General features: G+C 39.5%; 1 protein-coding gene across 2 annotated transcripts in view; it reads left to right on the top strand.

Moving 5' to 3' along the window:
- The first annotated feature begins 10465 nt into the window (after positions 1 to 10465).
- SLC26A9 (solute carrier family 26 member 9) overlaps positions 10466 to 14249 on the top strand; it is a 63852-nt gene continuing 60068 nt past the window's right edge. For both annotated transcript variants that reach the window (XM_025176455.2, XM_007422148.4), the window contains exon 1: positions 10466 to 10582. The gene's annotated coding sequence lies outside the window, so the exon portion shown is untranslated. The remainder of the gene's footprint in view (positions 10583 to 14249) is intronic.

Here is a 14249-nt window from a genome sequence, read left to right as displayed (position 1 = left end):
GCAGGAATTAGTAGCCTCTCTTAATTAAAAAAAATGACCATCGTGGATCAATATGAACGCCTACTACCACATAACCAATTAATTCTCTACGTCAATTAAGTTCTTTCAAGCAGATTGTATAGAACAGAGGAATTACTACCCACCCAGCACAGTTCTGCACCACTAAGTTATTTCTGTGTCACAAACCTATTCCACTATTTCTGCTGTCAGCAAGTAGGTACTGTAGTAGGTGCTGTAGAAAAACATGATAGGACATTTTTCTAATTCAAGTACAATGTCCCATTTGTTTCATGCCAATGGGGCTACCAATCTGTGCTGCAAAAATCCTGTAGATTATTAGATGGCAGCATATAAATATTTGGTGGTCCCCTGGATTTTTCAGTCCAGATTTGATCACTATATGCTGGGGCATTCTGTCCTAAATTTATTTTATCATTTTCACTTTAATTACTTAAATCTGTTAGCCAAGGTTTGTGTGATATTCATAGATGAGATTTGACTTTGTCTGTCTGGAAACAACCAGAGAGCAAAGGCATAAAAAATGAAAAATAAACTACCCATTGTTTAGTTTATTTGGGCAGGTGAAGCCAAAAGCCAATGTGCAAATATCACCATACCTTGATAAATCAAGCCAAAGATGGTTTGTTAGATATACCTGCTCACAGGAACATTCATCACTTATTCTAATGGCTCGCTATGATGCATCTATGTGTATGTACCTGGTCTTGTGAATAACATGTACGAATGTGTTTATACACTGTATGTGATCTGTGACTTGCTTCAGAGTCTAGAGAATTACATAATCAACAAACCAATTCATCTTATCACTACAAAGCATATGAAAAACAAATGCTTTGTACACCAGAGATAATTTTATGTACCTATGTGTTTCATTACGCATATGCACTCTAGGTATGTGTGGGTTTCTAAAACAAAGGATTTAATGAATTGGCTGGAAGTCCACTTACATCGACAATGACCTCTGTAGGCAAAAATCTTAGTCTAAAGCTTAACAGTCTTTCAAAACTCAGTGAGAAGGAATGTTAAGAATCCATAGAGCTGGAACGTTTGGAAAGGGAAGTATAATTCCTCTCATTTCTGTGCAAAAGGAAAAGCTTTGGATATAATTGAATTGTACCATAGCTGCTCTCTGAGTCTAAATATACTGCTCTAAACTTACTGTGAATTATTAGCTTCTGGCTTTTACTAATTACAGGATATTGTATCATGTGATAACTTAGCTGATACCATACAGCCTTTCTATTGTTTGCCAGTCAATCTATCTGCAAATATATGGTACGCGTGAAAACTTTACTCTCCTATTATGAATTAACATAGTATCATTTCTATCCAGTTCAGTGATATTCCACCAGTAAATCTATAACCCAAGCATTTATGGGCTTCATAAATGTATAAATACATTTATAAATAAGTATATGCTACTTTTGGCTTCTAGATAAAGGGTGGGCTATAAACACAAAGAAATAAAATACATTGCTGTAGTTTTGTGGTTCCTTCAAAGCTTCAGTCATTTGCCTTATCCTATATATGTGATAGGTCACATATTATGGTGATTCTGATTAGAGTTCGAACAGGACTGATAATCAATTACCTGGAAATATTTATTTTATTTATCATATTTATATAGCCGCCCATCTCACACAAGGTGACTCTGGGTGGCGTACAACAATTAAAAAAAAACATAAAAACAACTACATATAAAAAACAGTAAAAACACACAAAACAGGAGGGGATAAAATTAATAAAGGAGCTATCGTAAAATCTCCCCGGTCCCCTGGGAACCCCAGGCCTGATCACATAGCCAGGTCTTGAGGGACTTACAGAATGTTAAGAGGGATGGAGCTAATCTCACTTCCGGGGGAGGAGATTCCACAAGGCAGGTGCCACAGCAGAGAAGGCCCACCTCCTGAGACCCGCCAAATGTAATTCTCTAGCAGATGGGATCCACAGCATGCATTCTTTGCCAGATCTGATGGGATGGGCAGATGTAATCAGGGAGAGGCAGTCCCTCAGGTAACCCAGCCCCATGCCATGAAGGGCTTTAAAGGTCAAAACCAGCCCCTTGAATTGGACCCAGAAGTAAACTGGCAACCAGTGCAGCTCACGAAGCAGAGGTGTAACGTGTACCACCATAGGGGCATGCATAACTGCCCACACCGCTGCATTTTGCACCAGTTGAAGCTTCTGTATACTCTTCAAGGGCAGCCCCATGTAGAGTGCATTACAGAAATCCAAATGGGAGGTGACCAGGGCATGAGTGACAGTGATTAGATCCATCTGATCTAGGAATGGGCACAACTGGCACACAACATGAAGCTGTGCAAAGGCCCTCTTAGCCACGACTGCCACCTGCTCTTTGAGCAGGAGTCGTGAGTCCAGGAGGACCCCCAGATTGCACACACGCTCTGTCTGGAGCAGTGCAACTCCATCCAGCACCAAAGATAGCATAACTCTAGCACTAGAAAGCCCCAGAACCCACAGCCACTCAGTCTTGCCATGCTTCAGTTGAAGCCTGTCGTTCCCCATCCAGACCCTCACAGCCTCCAGGATAAGACATTCACAGCATCGCTTAATTTGCCAGGGGCAGAGATGTATAATTGGGTATCATCAGCATACTGATGATACCTCACCCCATGGCAATGGATGATCCCACCCAGTGGCCTCATGTAGATGTTAATTAGGAGGGGGAAGAGCACTGAACCCTGTGGCACCCCACATAACAGGGGCTAAGCGTGGGATTTCTCCTCCCCGACCGTCACTGACTGGAATTGGCCCTGGAGGAAGGAGGTGAACCAGCACAACACAGTGCTGCCCACCCCCAATCCCCTGAGCCGATCCAGAAGGATACCATGGCCGATGGTATCGAAAGCCACTGAGAGGTCAAGTAGGCAAGGATGGCTGCACAACCCCCATCCCGCTCTTGCCAGAGATCATCCAAAAGCACAACCAATGCTGTTTGCGTCCCATACCCAGGCCTGAATCCCGACTGAAAGGGATCCATTTAATCTGAATAGTGCCCTGGACTTTTTAAAGTCCTTAATAAATTATATTTAGCATTATTATTGTTGTTATTGTTTTTGATTATTGATTAAAGTGGTAATAAATGCAAACAGTACACTATTGTTATGGGTTCTTGTTTTTTCCATAGTTGCTTAAAATATATCTTAATAGTGAAGAAGTTGCCATATCTGTGTCAAGGACTAGAACTAGCTGAGCAAGCCTGCAGCAAATAAGTGGGAAGGAGAAAGATCTGGGGTAGTTCCTTCTGTGGCAGAACTTAAAACTTTATCGTCTTCCTCCAATTTTAGTCATCTTTGCTAAATAATCACTCATGTCACCCCATGCTATTTCCATTTATTAGGAAGTTAAATTCTATTTGATTTAAGTAGGGCTTACTTCTAAATAGGAATGCCAATTCACTGTTCATTTTAAATAGCTTGGCTAGTTTTTGTACCTTGAAATAGAGAAATCATCAAGGAAATGTTTACTGCTATACACATTAGTAAGGTTTGCAGATCAAGTGGCTGTTAAACCTGCACGTAGAATAGATGGCTGAAAAGTTGGAAAACTATACTTTGAAATAAATAGACATCAAGACAATGGCCTGATCCACCTAATATACAAAGCTATAAAGTGGATTTTTGGTATCTGCTCAGCATGTTGGGTAAACTCAGCCAATTATGATTTGTAAACCAATTGTGGTCATTCAGAAAATCTTGGTCAAATTAAAAAATATAGCATAACATAATACATGAACTCAAAGAGTGGGACTGAGTCATGGTTCTACCCTTTCAATCTCCCAGGGTTCCTCCCATTAGCAATCTTGCAGCACACAATGAGGGATGACTCCATGACGGTGAGAACCTGAGCAAAATTCTTCCAGTGCATTCCCCTCAATTGTTAGAGGACCTTCACGGCTCACCAACTGTTGTGATGGCATTCAAGTTGGGATGGACTGCTCAGTCTAGCCATTATAAGAGTCTGAGCAATTGGCCAAAGATACCTGATGCTGACACCAGCCCTGGCAGCATCAACTCCTCTCTTGCTATATCACAAAATGTATTTTAGGTATACATGCCTGGAGTTTGTGTTAGGACATAGCCACACTCATTGTAGCCTTAATGAGATTTCCCAAAGTTTATAAAGCAAGGCAATATCATAAATAAAAAACAGTGTCCAGATATATTCTATGTGAGTAGAAACACAAGAGAACTTTCAAGTCTTTTTTCTGTGACGGCCAAAAATTCTGGTTGCTTCTTTCAGTTCTTCTCCCAAGCTCTTCTCTCTCCCCCACCCCTTCCTCCTTTTCTCTCTAATTTCGGTTCCTCATTCCTGCATGGATAAAGTTCTGCCTCCCTAGGTTAGCTCCGACAAGCATTCAAGTGAACACAAGGGGATTTAGTTGGTCTAAAAATATAACATAAGGCAACTTGGGAGCTAAAATTTCAATACGGATTATTTTGCCTAAAAGAAGCAAAGGACCTGTTTCTCTCCTGAGTAACATTTTTGGCTGAGTCCTTCAAAAATGTTTTGCTCCAGACAATGAAACTCATTTGACTCAATAGAGACATTTACTCTGGGAGTATTGACGATCTTTCTGATCAATTTAAAAATCAAAACTTCCATACAGAAACATAATTACAGTGAGAATATTATAAAGAATTTATATGCAGAACTTTTTCTAACTGCTTAAAGCACATCTTGTTAAGTCAGAAACCTCAACCATAAGGATGCAAATCCTAGTGAGAAATTAATGCATTTTAATTGTAATTACTGCAAGTCTATAAAGGTTAATCTGGGACGAAGTCCTATTGACCTTTCTTTACTACAAGGACTGGACTGCAAAGATTTTGCTGAAAGTTTAATGTCATTTGTCAAACATTTATCCCCTAAAACACGTGAATATTTCAAATCACAAAAGCTGCCATCTGGATTCTAAATTAAGTTCACTGAGTTTGTTGCAATAAATTCATCAGTCCTAAGATATTATCCAGTGAAAAGCCATAAATTCACTAATATTAAGTGTCTAGAAATAAACCCTCTACTTTGATAATGTTATCATGGTGTGTGATAAACAGTTATATTTTATGTACATGTACAGTGTAAGGTACACCAAGGCCTAGAACAGGACAAATTTATTTCCTCTTTCTCAGCTTCCTTGAACAAGTTGTCAGCAGAGCAATAACTAAATACCTCTGCACACAGTGCTCAGCTTAAATAATCTCTTCAAGGCTTCTTTTTCCCATCTGGGGAAGCAAGCAAAGCAGTGCTAAACTCCCATCTTGAAGAGAATTGATCCAACTCAGGTCTTCTCTTGGGAGTCAGAAGTAAGGACTAAATGGCTGGATTCTTACAATATGGTAAGCTGAGATGTGGATTGGTTGTTTGTGTCTTAGCACATTGCATGAACCCAGCCAATTGTGGTTTATTGAGTATGGTTAATCAAATGAACCCAACCAGTGAAACTCTCTCGCCCTCAATGTCTCTCAGCTGGTTCTGTCCAGGGCATTATGCAGAGCTAAGCATCTATTGCAGGGACTACTGATGGATAGGGGCAAGCTTCCTGCATCTTTCATAGTTGCATGGAACAGAGAATTTCAGTATAATATATCTTGTCAATAAGCTGTACCTGCTGAAACATCCTTGCTGACAATTATTCAAGATGCAGGAGCTTTGTATCATTTTGGTTTCAAATGCCTGTTATTGCTTGCTGGAAATGATAATAATGCTTCAGCGTCAAATGATATGCTTAAGCACACAGAAGCCACTATCTATGGATAACCAGCCGTGCAGGACAAGATACTTGTGCACAATAAACAAACAGAGTTGGCTTACCATGTTGTACTAACATGCACACAACAACAAAAAGAGCAGATAGAATGCATTTCTTGTCACCATCATGTCATAATTTCCTCTTAACACCCTTGCAATCACTATCCTTCCAGATGGCACTCCATAGCTAAACTAAATATTCCTCCTTGCATTTTGAGAAAATACATGGGGAAGATTAGCAATACCAGATCTGGGCTGCAAAAATCTGTATAAGCACTAGCTGGCAATAAAAAGATGCAAAAAACTTGAATTCTTTGCCATCAGCTGGATTTTTGTAACCCAGGCCTGTTAGCTCTAGGAAAGACATATCGTGAATGAAGTTCCCATGGATCATTCCCACAATTTCCTTTGAAAACCTTAAGGATGTAGAGTTATCCTCTCCATTAGTATGGGGTTAACACTTAACCCGGCTACCAGATTAACCCATTTTCTGGATTTTCAAAGAACATTGAACCAAACAAAATGAGCTGAGTTCACACACCAAGGTAAGCTTCAGAAAACCACTAAGGTTAAAGGCAACCAAACTTATCATATTCTGCAAATGGAGCAACTAGGTCTTTAACTGATCTGGTAAAGCCTGACATGCAAGAACAATCTACAAGTTCACAAACAGTGCTCTGTTGATATGACTAACTGTAACATTTGGTTAATAAGCATATGCAGACCATCATTAACCCCTTGCATGCTGCTCTTTAGTTGAGGCTTATAGTTCACTGTGTAGGTGTGAACCCAAATCAGCTGCCAACCTGGATGTCCAGATACCAGATTATGGTATAGTAACTGTTTCCATCTGCATGGCTTGATAAATTGCACACTTCTGTCGGTGACTAGGTCAGTGTTTCTCAACCTTGGCAATTTTAAGTTGTCTGGACTTCAACTCCCAGAATTCCCCAGCCAGCATTCTGGCTGGGGAATTGTGGAAGTTGAAGTCCAGACATCTTAAAATTGCCAAGGTTGATAAACACTGGACTAGGTGATAGTACAGTGATGCTCATATGCTTATTGTCCAGTGTTTTACATTTAGCATGTCATGTGTACACAGCCACAAAGGAAAGTAATTAGAAATAGTCTCTATATTGTAATATATAAATTCATCTAGATCTCTTGAACATATACTTAAAGGAGAAACCAAATAAAACAAAACATTTAGGCCACAATCCTATGCACAATTTCTAGGATATACGCCTCACTGACTCACTGAGGTTTACTTCTGTGTAAATGTGCACAGATGGATCAGGGGGTGGTATTCATAATATGATATTTTTAGGCTGCCTTGTGTTTTACTAATATGTTCAAAATCCAGTTCTGTTCTTTTTAATTATAGCTATCTAACATGACTTACATATCCTGGGAAGTATACCACTCAGAGTATTCAATTTTATTTATACAATATTTATACGACATTATTTACAATTGGAGTGGCCTATAAGCCAGTTAAATAAATACATCAACACATGCATACATAATTTAATAAGGACTAGATTCTTGTCAGGAACTGTTCATAGTTTAAAACATTTATATGAAACTATATAGTAATGTGGGGAATCCAAAAGTGATGGAAGAATAATCCAGCTTTTATGGAGGCAATCTGCAATCCAGAGCTTTACAATTTGAGACCATCTCCACTAAACAAATATAATACAAAATGCCAAAGATGATAAATAATTTGTATGTAGTCATTTATATTTTCCTCATATCAGATTCCATTTTCCAGGTATTATTAAGCATGCTGGTATCTTACACATACCATAAAGGTGAGACCCTACTTTTCAGCTTTGCAGAAGCATAATGCCAGCTTGAATGTCCGGCATGCACACTGACTGTCTATGTGTGCACACTGGCATGATATTTGGTTAAGAAGGAAATATGCAAGAAAGTGAAATAAATATATGATGTTTAACAGCTAGTAAATGCAGCAGTTAAACCAGTCTTGGAACAGAGCAGTAGCATACAAAGAAGACTTGAAACCATATTTTAGTCCAATCATTACATTTAAGATTTCCTGCTTTCTTATTGACTGATGGTATACCTGATAATGCTGTTCATGTGACCTGCAGAACATCAGACTGCAATCCAGTAGTAATTTCCAGTCCATCAGGTAACAACCAAGAGAAGAGGAAAGAGGTAGCAACAATTCTGATGTTCTGAGTATTTGCTATGTGACCCTAAGGAAGAATCATCTTCTCACCATTAATAGGTGTTCAAATAATGTTTGTTCCTGTTCTCTAATCCTGCATTGTAACACTTAACCTTAAACCCACTAAATCCAATGATATTAATCTTTATTCAAGAGTAAACTATTAGAAAGCAAGTGTGGTAAAGTTTATTGTTCATGACATACAGTCCAGTATCTCATAGTGGTCACATAGAAACCTCTAGGAAGCCCATAAAGTAGAGCTTAAAGATTATAATTTTCCACTATTTCTCTCTTCTGTTCCTCAGAAGCATAGGATTACTCTATTTGCAACTGTATATAGCCATCAGCTGTAGACATGTACAGCAGATTTCTTAGTAAGTAGTCATCACTCCATCATCATACATTCACTATTCATTATGCATGTTTTGAGGAAAGAGAAGAGACTCATATATTTGTGGGTCAAATAATTATGGCTTTGAGATCGCCTTCCTCCATCTCATCTTCACAGTGATGTTGCAAAGATACCATTAAGAGTTCTAATCTATGTTTGAATATGGTAGAAGGATGTGGAGCCTAGGATCTTGCAAAGCAACCACCTTAAACCTGGTATCCTTGAGATATATAATGGAGTGCACCTTCCAGAATCTGAACCAGACTTTGACTATGTTGGCAGGGAAGACTGGACAATGGAGTCCCAATACATCTCAAAGACATGAGGGCAGGGAAGACAACATTAGAGGTATGAAATTCCCTGCATTTTTTCTTTTTCTGGGATTTCTGTAGTTTCATATCAAGCTGCCCTTTAACATCAAGTGATACAGATAATTAATGATATTTACAGGAGAACAAATGTGCACCTATTTCCTCTTATCTCTCTGAAAACAATTAATCAGACTTCTGCTTTCATTGATAGACCAAACAAGTATGATTTCTGGACACTGTGATAAGCTTGTTATATTAATGATACATATGAATGAAAAATTACTGACACTCTTTGAGCTCCTCATTTGAAAAAATACCCATATATCAAAATTATTTTCTCAGGGCTAGATGTAAATGCCTGGGAACTTGTCAGTGACATCTCCTTCCTTTCTCTTCCTACTTTACCTCTCTATTTCTGCTTCCAATCTTTCTCCTTCCCCTGCCCTTTCACAGTAGCTGGGTATCAAGACAACAAAGCAGATTATTGTACTAATCTCTGCCAATATTTATAGGACATGTAGTGCTGCCTGGATTTTAGCCTATCTATTGATATTAGCATCTGAATGCACAGCACCATTGGGAAAAGTCATTATTCAGTCTATGTTGACTGCTAATCCCATAGTCTGTGGTGTTCACTTCTATGCACTCACCAGCCAATCTGCACTGAAATCCAGCTTTGGGCATGAAATCTTGCTTGTGTCACTATCTGAAGAACTGCCACTGTGTGAAAAAAATAAATGAACAGATCATTGTGTTCTACTTTTCCATTTTTCTCAGGGAAATGCTAGTATAATCATTTTGCAGTGTCTTTGTTCTTCAGTATAAGGCAGAGGTGAACAATGAACAGTCCTGCAAATGCTTTTTTTACTGCAATTTCTATCATTTCCTAATATTAGCTCTCGTGTCTATGGCTGACAGGAACTGGACTCTATTGACAGTACATTTCTCTAAAATAATTTTTTTTTAAGGGCCCATGCCAGTCATACCAATGAGGATGATATACTTTTATTTCAGCACTCTACTGTAATGAGCTCATTTAAAGCTATGGCCTTGTGTGATTTGTATGCCTGTACATCTATGCATACAAATCTGTGCCAGTGTGGGAGAACTGAAACTGAGTACCTTGCTCAATTTCTTTCTCCTAACTCAATTCAGGGAGTTCAGAATCAATTGCCACTTTTGAGGAGGTCTTTCCTTTGCTTTCATTCTACCTCTTTTATCTCATTCTTTTTAAAATAAAACCTGGAAGCAAGAAAGGAAATGCTTTCCCCTGGACATCCCATCTTCAAAGCCCAGCTTGTGGGAGTTCAGGAGATGGCACAATGAGTCCCATTGTCCTTGACTGATGCAGATTGGCCATCAAGAAGACAGATAGACTGGCAGGAGACATTGTCCAGTCCATCAGGAAACCATAGAACAGGTCAACAAAAGCAATTCCTCAATTTGCAACCCTCCCAAAAGTCCCAACATTGGAAGCAGAGTGATGCTGGGGGGAGCCCACTGGACTCTGAATGTGATGTATTGTCTAAGAGTGGCCAGCTATGTCAAAGGGATCAAACAACCTGATTCTAAAGGGGGAGGGGGAGAGACATGTATAGACGGGGGGTGGGGCAAGCTGTCCTTCTTCTAGTGCCTTCTTATCTCCTTTTCCTATCCCCTGGGCTTTGCTTGGGTAGACCTGTTAGCAACTGCCTTGCTAGCAAGCCAATCAGACTCCAAGCTCTGCCCTCTGTCCCCTTGACTGAGGTAAGTTATAAATGACTCGCCGGGCTTTTGAAGCCCAGAGCTTCTCAGTTGCAACTCCTTGGAGCAGCTCTCTGCCTCCTGTCACTTTGTGCAGCTCACTCACCTGCCAGGATCAACCCCTTGCTGCTCTCCTCTTGAGCGAAGGTAAGCCCTGCTCCCAACACAATTGGGCTCTTTGTTCAGGTTGGGCATAGGGAGGGGAGGAGAGGGAGATTTGCTTGCCAAACCATTGGGTGTGAATTTCAATATTATAAGACCTAAGGTGCCTCTTTTTTAAAAAATTATTTTCTTCTTTTTGTGCAAAGCAAATTTACCAAGGAATTAGTTGGTAATGATTTATGAAGAAAAATATGGCAGTGAATTCATTATTATAAATAGTATCAACGCCCCAGTGCTCCATGTTCAGACAAATTTGCACTGAGTTTACTCGAAAATTGCTGGATAACGGAGTAAATAGTCCAGAATTATGATAAATACCCTCTAGTCAGTGGAGATTTAAAACTTCAGCCAGTGGGTCTCTTTAATTAGATTTTAGTACCCAGCAAATCAAAGAGCAGATCCAAAGAGCTTACAGCCTAAATACTGAAGGAAGGTGATTGTCATAAAATTATGCAAGAAAAAGAAAGTAATGACATACAGGCAGAGATACATGATCAAAAAGAAGGGTGATGGTCAGGTCAGACAGTCTTCCTGCTGTCCTGCAGCTCCCATCCAGCCAGCATGCCCAGTAAACTGAGTGACAATGAACGAGAGTTTTAATTCAACACACCTCATAAGCACCAACAAAAGGAAGATAAAGGATAGCATGTTTCAGTTTTCCTCATGGGAAAAAAAAGAAAAGAAAAGAAAAACAAATATGTAGCTCAAGAAGGAGACTAAACTAGGGAAGTCATGAAAAACGGTGTTGTAGTAGTAAGTGCCAGATTGTCATTTTAGATTTGTCAGGATGCTGTTGTCTTATCTGCTTCCATCCAAGAGTTAAGAACTTAATATTTGAAAGAAAGAGATCAGTTTCCGGACTCTAAACATGCAAAAGAAGTCGCAAGAGAGGAATCAGGTGTGGATATGCCTCCTTTCCTTGGGTGTCTAGGCCTGTCTTCACAAGGAGTTTCAGAGCAAGGAGAGGATGTGCATCACAAATGCCTTTTCAGATGAGACCTAAAAACACAGAAAAAGAAACCAGTTCTCATTTTTTTTTGTGTTCTCCTGAACTTTCCTTTGAACATCCAGAGCAACTGCAAGAACAGAGAGAGACGGAAGACAGAAACGTGTGAATGTTTCTCTGTCTATGGAACCATTTGCAAATGGCATCTGTGCTCCAGTCTGGGACCTGGGACAGGAGAAGGGAGAGAATTTAGCCCTCCCCACATTCTCTCTCTCTCTCTCTCTCTCACACACACACACACACACACACACAAAACCTTATTTGCCTGTGTAGAAAAAACACCTGAGAAAAATATAACCTTTGCACAAACTGTGAGATGTATACAACAAGCACTACCCAATGTATATTTCATTTTAATTTGATTAGTGCTGGGTTAATATCCTCCAATGGGTTTGGGGGATTGTTCATAAAACAGTTGTCCAGATCCCAATTTTTCAACTTAGAGTCCCAGTTTTGGGGTCTGATAAGCAGAGATCAGATTTGTGTTGTAACACCATCACTGGACCACTAATCATGTAAAAAGAATGGTTTAAATAAATATAATCTGAAACCATACTAAAGCAGCCACTTTTCACAATTTAAATCACTAATAATACATGCTATAGGACAGTGTCTTTCTTTTTCTATTTGGAAAACATTGTGTTGAGAACAGGCTCTACTAAACTAATTGAAAGATTATATTAAACTAACTTAAAGTTTACAGAAATTGGACAAAGAAGGACCATATTTAATAACTACTTAAGATTCTCTCTCACACACACATATGCACACACACAAGTACAAAAGTAAACTGCATTAATCTCAGAATTCACTTTTATGTTTAGTATTCAACATATATTAGATCATGTGCTACATTTCATATTTTTAAACAGAAATATTAAAATACATGTGGCTTACAACTGCTAAAAATATACACATTTTAAACCTTTTAATTAATTAAAGAAAGAATATACACAAACTGACACTATTAGAATTTACCCTATACCTAGCATGGGACATTGGGATATATTGCCTCCATGCTTAATAAGCTTTGGATGGGATGGAGAGATGCTGTTATGGAGTGGGAAACTGAAATGTGATGCTGGAGATTCTGGGGTTTATAGTCCCAACACATCTGGAGAGCCCCAGGAATATCCTCCGATGGGTTTGGGGATTGAGAGGCTGTGTTAGGGATCAGTTTCCAAAGGACAAATCTCTTGGAAGGATAATGAAGGTGACTTGAAAGTATTTGTCCTTTTCAGCGCCTGGTTCTCTAACAGAAATCGGGGAGGTAAGGAGGGTGTGCTTTAGAGAGCTCTCTGAAAGTGTTCTCAGGTGCTAATGGAATACTATAGTCTGCAAACTTTCTAATGTTATAATACTTTACACTGGTCGTTCATTTTTCAAAGGGCAATAGCAGTATGAATAGCAAATAAACATTTAGTAAAGGGTAAGAACAAGTTCAGGGAAGACTGTCTGTTTTGCCTCCTTCATTTCAGCTTGTAATCCTAAATACTCTCCAAGAAAAACAAATGAAAATCTTTTGATTGCAAATGATACTTGTGCTCTAAAAATAACACTAACTTTCTCTGTCTGTCTGAAAGAGGTGGGGAGAGATGTATCATTATCTCTCAGGCCAGGACTAGCTCCAGTATTAAAACAACAGCCTGTTGCCTCTAGGTAAAGTTGATGAAGGAATCAATAGTAGCGGATCTTGCTGGGATTCTGAGATCCTAGCAGCTGCTCTGGCTCCAGCATTTAACCAACTTATGGCTTGTACAAGCCAAGACCCACTTGGCACATCCTAAGGTTGTAATGGTTATTCATTAGGACTGGTAGGTGTTAACGCACCCTCTCCCAATTGTATTAGTCCCCAATCTTTGGCTGTAGGAAAGCACGATACAGGTCATATCTGACACAAGAGTGCAAAGAACGCAGCCATAAGCAAATTTACAACAAACCATGACTATCTTCTCTGGGCAGTTCCAGGGACAAATAATCTGAATCCTTCCTTCAAAGGCGTACAACAAAAGCATTCTGAGAGCTAACCGTGCTGCTGAGAGAGAGGAGCCACCGGATGCAAGCACCCGTGCTTGTACTCATCAAGTCTTATGGCTTAGCATGAACTGCAGAGGAGCAGAGGTGTCTGCAGGGCCCAATGCTTTAGCCAAAATGACAAAAGCAGCATTGCACCATCATGATGTAAGCTCCACCCCTTTTGTATATATATGAGATGCACATACAAAGGGGCCAGAGCTTGCATCACAAGGTGCAATGGTGCTTTCGTTATTTGCTCCCCTCTGGAGGCCTCTGAAAGTAGGAAAGTGATTGGTGGATTCTTCTGTTTGCTTCTTTATCTTCCCCTCTTTCACGCTTCTCTGCTACTTATCTATCTCTTTTTCCTTTTGTCCCCACCTATCTTTGCCTCTTCCTTTGCCCCCAGCACATGGATTGGTCATATCCTGTATTTTGCTTTGGTCCCAGTGCATGGGAACTTGAAAAGAAAGCTTCACAGCCATAAGGATGATGTGCGGGATGGGAAATTCTGGGGGTTGACGTCCACACATCTTAAAATTGCCACATTTGAAAAACACTGATCAAAATGGAACCATAAATGTCAATGGGACTTGAATTTTATCTGGATCAAGGCCATATTGCAGTTAGTGC

This window comes from Python bivittatus, unplaced genomic scaffold, assembly GCF_059951505.1.
Source record: "Python bivittatus isolate LINGU-HERP-01145 unplaced genomic scaffold, Pbiv_v1 ctg000700_np1212, whole genome shotgun sequence".
Taxonomy (NCBI): domain Eukaryota; kingdom Metazoa; phylum Chordata; class Lepidosauria; order Squamata; family Pythonidae; genus Python; species Python bivittatus.
The sequence above is the reverse complement of the archived record's forward strand: the minus strand, read 5'-3'. Positions and strand labels throughout refer to the sequence as shown.